A 6000-nucleotide genomic window follows, 5' to 3' on the forward strand; every position below is an offset into this window, starting at 1 on the left:
GAAGAACACGAGAATTGAAGAATGAAAATGTTACGGGTTATGCAGTACCCGCGGATGGACCTGAATCCGTGTGGTTAAGGAGGAATCCGAGCGTCTCAAAAGAGAATCCGCTCGTCTTGAGGAATCCGAGCGTCCAATGACACCAGACGCCCGTCTGGCAGAGCTGCAGAATTATAAAAAAATGGTCTGTCACAGAATCCGAGCGTCTCAATTGAGAATCCGCTCTTTTGATATAGGACGCTCGTCTTACAGAGAAGACGCTCGTCTTTCTGCTGCTGAATTTTAAAGAATCACCCTGTAACAGAATCCGAGCGTCTGTCCAGGAAGACGCTCATCACAAATTGAAGAATCCGCTCGTCTTTGCTGAAAGACGCTCGTCCTGTGGCGTCATTTCCTGAGGTAAAAACGAAGAATCTGAGCATCCCAGAATGCAATCCGCTTGTCCCCTGCTGCTATTTCAAATATAACGGGTCTCTTAAACCCTTATCCCTCATTCATTTTCATTTATTCTACATTCAAACACTACCCAAAACCCAAAAACCCCAAAAAACCCTCATCCTCTACATCAACAAAACCAAATTTCCTTAACCAAATTCAACAAAATCAAATCCAAACTTCCTCACAAAAAAAATTAATCACTCCTTTTGCAACAACAATTGATTCAAACACCAAAATCTTCAACCTTTGAGTCGATTTTTAAGATACAAAGCAACATTCTTTCATCTTAAATCGATTTGGGCATAACTAAAAATTGGAGATTTCAATCTTTCTTTGGTGTAATCAAGAATTGCAAGAACTAAAGGAGGTAACAAGGCACCCCCAAAGAAGACACTTTCAAAAAGGCAACAAACTCTTCAAGTAAAACAATTGTCAAAGACACTGGTAGTCCATGAGGCAAAGTTGGAGGTTCAACAAGGTCCCCATATGGAAGCTACAACATCAACAACTCCGGTCATTGAGCAATTATCCAATTATCCAATTATCCGGAGGTAATTTTCACATCCGACTCTCACAGGGATAAATTTGTTCTCTTTGCTAAGAAGACCATTATGCCTACAAAATTTACTTGTGAAGATGCCTTGACAAAGTTGGGTGTTCTTGAACAAACCAAAACCTTCTTTGAGGCTATGGGATTGGGTAAAATGTTTACCATGAAAGAATTGACATACCCCTCCCTCACCTTGGAATTTTTGAGTTCCTTGAAAGTCACAAGGGTGGAAACTAGAACCCACATCGAGTTTCATCTTGCAAATGTTGATAGACGTATCACTTTTGGTGAATTGAGTAAGATTTTAGGCCTTAGCGATGCCCCGAAATATACGAAGCTCCTCGATAAGTATGACCCCGCTCCTCTTTGGGAGGCAATTTCCGGAAAGAAATTTGTGCGCTTTCATGATTGTTGTGCTCTATTAGTCCACCATCCGGGCATTAGAGTGTGACATAAATTCATTGGGAATACTTTGATAGCAAGAAATGGTACTAATCATCTTACCAAGCTCGATTTTGTTCTTCTTGAGTCGGCCTTGAACATAGGAAGGGAATATACTAAGCCATATAATGCTCTAAGGCTTTTGGTTCAACGATGTCTCAGTGTCGATTATGGTAAAGAAGGCACCACTTTCATTGTGAATGGAGGACTAGTTACCCATTTGGCCAAGCACTTTAACCCAAATTTCAACAAAGACAACACTTATGTGGCGGTTCAAGGAGGCCATCTCATTGATATGGACACCATGATTCACAAGTTTAAGTGGGTCAAGCATGATCCTCGTGACACCAAATATGGGTGGTGAACCAATGAAGCTAGATCCTTCACCTTGCCTTCAAAAATTTGCCGATTGAGTGTTCACCGACCAAACTACCTTCTTCCACTCTTCGAGGAGACCGAGTATATTATTCAAGAACAAAGAGGTGAGATTGACGAGCCCTCCTCCTCCATTGTCACACCACCCTACCCATTTGAGTATCACGAGTTCAAACCCAAGGATGTCGAGGTAGGAAATGATTACATGACTCTACTCATGAGGGAAATTCACAAGCAAGCTTACAATGATAGAGTGGATGCTTACAAGGCCCAATATCCACACCTCCTACATCTAGCTAGGCAAGGACTTCTTCATCCATCATGTCCTTTGCCTAGTTGGGAGGATATGGAAGGTTTATTTCCTAGCACCTTTAGTGGTGGAAGACCGGGTGGAGAGGAGAATGTTGATGATAAGGGTGTTGATGAAGAAGGTGAAGAACAAGAGGTTCAAGAAAGTGTTCAAGAAGAAGAAGCTCAAGAAGAGGAAGAAGAAAGTGAGGAAGAGCAAGGAAGTGAAAGTGGGAGTGGAGATGATTCCACATCTATGGAGGAAGATGATGATAATGATGATATGATGGAGGATTAGCAAACCTTGAAGGCTCCTACATTCTTTCACCCCTCTTATGGTTTGTCTACTTCTTTTGTTTTCTTTATTGTATTTTGATCATTGTTTGTGTAGTCCTAGCAACATGGAGGACTAACACCTTGGCTTCATTAAGGTGTTCTTTTCATTGTTCCCAATTTGTAAAATCCAAAATGACAATTTGTAGTTTCATGCATTGCATTCCATGTGCATGAACTACCCCGAAATTCAAGACATTAGAAATAGTTTCTATTTTGGTTTGGGGAAGTCCATGCATATGCATCAGGAGGTAATTTAAATTATGCTCTCCGCCATAACAAAAACCCATGCATCATGTAGTGTACCTTAGTATAGTTTGCATTTAGTTTAGAAATCATGCATCATACTTGCATAATTTCCTATCGTATTGGCCATTGAGGACAATGACCATACCAGTGTGGAGATGGGAAATTCTAACTTGACTTTTATTCAAAAATCCAAAAAAATTGAAAAAAAATCAAAAACATGTTCATTTCCTTTTTAGTGTAGTCTTGTATATATTGTGTTTGTTCATCTTTGTTCACATTGATTGACTACGCCACATCCGAGACATGTGGATATTGAAGACCGTATGGTATGATCTTTCCAATCTCCTTTTTCCTCTTTATGTTAATGAATATGTGGCTTTATTTTGATTGATGCGGTAAAAACAATGTGAATTTAGGATTGCATTTAGATTATTTGGCATACTAGTTGGTATAAGCAACTGCATTAGGATGTATAAATGTTAGTTTCATCATGGCATGTAGTTGCATGTTAGAAAATTTTTATGAAACCGTCTACTTGGGAAGCTTGACAAGTGTATATAGGCCCTAGTAGATGCTTTTTCTTCTTAAGACTTTGCTTGTTAGAATACTTGTAAAACACCCTAGGATGTGTCATGCTAGTATCCTTTGACCCATGGATTAAGGCCTAGTCAAGAGTACCTTGTGGTGTGATAACTCCTTGGCTACTGTTTATTCCAAGGTGACCCTTGAAACCATTCAACCATCATTCATCCATATTCTACCATATTTTTGTCATCAAAGGGAATGGGCACAAAAAGAAATTGTTCAAATTTGAGTTCAAGAAATGAAAAGAAAAGAAAAGAAAAAGTTTGCAAAATGCATCAAAAGAAAAGAGGAGTAACAAAAATGAAAACTCCTATGCTTCAAATATAAGGCACCCTCGTTACTAATTGAGTTGACTTTGAAAATGTTCAAAATAAAATCAAAAGAAATGGCAAAAAGAAAGTGTTCTCAAATGTTATATGCCACAAGAAATTGGTGGGAAAAACAAATAACAAAAGCAAACTCCCAAATGAAACTCAAAATTTTATCGATCCCTTATCCATAGTATCCACTTCTGTGCATGGTAGAGAAGGGACAACCCTTCTTCTTGTCTAGGCAATAAGGGGAATTCCATGATCCTCTAGTGTTTCTAACACCATAGGAAATCTATTCTTGACAAAAGCATTTAACGATTGAGGACAAAGGTACCCTAGCTTGACACAACTTGGAGGTGATTTATTGGTATCCTTCTAGGCTTAGTATTTTGAAGAAATTGCATCTATGAAGGAGTGTGTACCCTTGAATTGCTTCCCCTTTAGATAATTTCCGGCACTTAGATGAGGAAAGTGGCTATTCTTTTGTAGATGCATCCATTACTTGATTTTGTGTGCTTTAATGCTTGGATGTGTCGCCATTTTGGCAACACCCACCTTGTTTTGCAAGAAGGCATCCTACCTCATGGTTGTCTTGTTGTGAGTCTAAGGGGCGGAGTGAGATCCGCTAATTGTCTCATATCGGTTATATTATTATGATAGTTTAAATAAAGGTCAAGTTTTCGTCACCTCTTTACTCGGGACGAGTAAAGGTTCGGTTTGGGGATATTTGATGTGAACATTATTTGCGCACATTTAGTCTCCTAATTGAACTTGTTTTGCTTACTTTTATAATATTTCATGACCATTTTATCCGTCAAATGCTTTCTATTTTGCTTTCCTAGTGCATTTTATATGTTTTATAGGAAATGAGATAATAAGGCGGAAATTCCCGTCTTTCATGCATATTTGACGATATTGGATGGACTAAGTATGAAGAGGAGGCAAGAATGATGCCCAAGGAAGAAGAAATAAAGATTATATAGAGGCATCTTAGGCTTAAAAGCAAAAAGAAAGGGAACAACAGCCTATCTGGAGCGGGTCACTGCTCAACCCACTCGGGTTGAAGATCTAGATGCTCGTTTTCAGCTCGGGACGAGCGTATTGCTGGACAGGAAGTTTTTCCTTGCAATGTGAACCATGATCCGCGCATATTTTTCAAAGACTAGCTAAAAGGAGACCGACATCTTTTCTGAGAGGAGCGATTCCCTACCCAACATTTAGCATTGTTATTTACTATTTTACCCTTGCTTAACCAAATGATGCTCTACTATATATACCCCAGTTGTAATAATCAAACCAACAAGTTTTCATTAGATTAATTCAATCCTTCTTTAGATTAGGTTAAGCTTTCATTAGGAGTAGATTAGAATAGATTACTCTTTAATCTTTCCACAAATCACACATTAATCTTTCTTTTAATTATTGTTCAAGTTTATTATTGAGTAATTCAAGTTTATTATTTGGTAATTAGAAGATCATTTTGGTTTATTGGGAGATTGACAACCTTCCATCAATCATCAAGTACTTCTATTATTCTTTGCATTATTATTTTGGAATCTCCATAGGTATAATTCTCTTAATCCTTGTTTTAATTATTGTTAATCTTTCTTACTGTAACACCCCCTCATACCAAGGTACCTTACCAAGGACTACCCTAGCATGAAAGGTTGTTACCATATTGGTTTCCCGAGGTTAGTATATCAAAGTTACAATTTCGAAACAACATTTATTAAAGTATAAAGAGTTAGCGAATACATTATCTCAAACCAACTCAAACTAAAAGTGTAAGAACTTCAATACAACTTAAATCATTGACGGCTAAACTCGTAACGGCGGAAACTAGACTCGAAGTGATGTCTCCCCATGTCTGTCCCATAACTAAACATCTGCATTACCTGTCATATCTGCTCACCATCCCCGAATGGATCACCGCAGGTTTTACAAAACAACAACACGGGGTCAGTTACCGCATAATTCAAATAAGACAAACAATTAATGTAACCGGCTGATCATCCTCCATCCCCAGTCTCCCGATTTCACACATTAATCGACTACACACCAAAGTGTGTAGCCCTTCCAGTATACCCATCGCAACAGGTAATCCTCGCCGCCAGTGGGTGACCGCAGTCCATCCCCACCTAGTCCAGCTCATCAACGAGCGACTAACAATTCCTGTCCCTTAATGTGCACATCCCCTCCCGTGACGGCTTCTACGGAGGGCGAACTAGGGTGTGAAGCCACTCCCGCAAGTGACTCCACCACAATCACACATACTATAGCATCACAGCTGTCACAACATCACTTCCGTCACAACACAACCACATCACCACCGTCACCACCACACCAACACTCCGGTGATCAGCAGACAACAATCATACACAATACAACAAATATCTCAAATCAATTACACTGGAACTGAGTAGGGAAACC

Source organism: Silene latifolia, chromosome Y, assembly GCF_048544455.1.
Source record: "Silene latifolia isolate original U9 population chromosome Y, ASM4854445v1, whole genome shotgun sequence".
NCBI lineage: Eukaryota > Viridiplantae > Streptophyta > Magnoliopsida > Caryophyllales > Caryophyllaceae > Silene > Silene latifolia.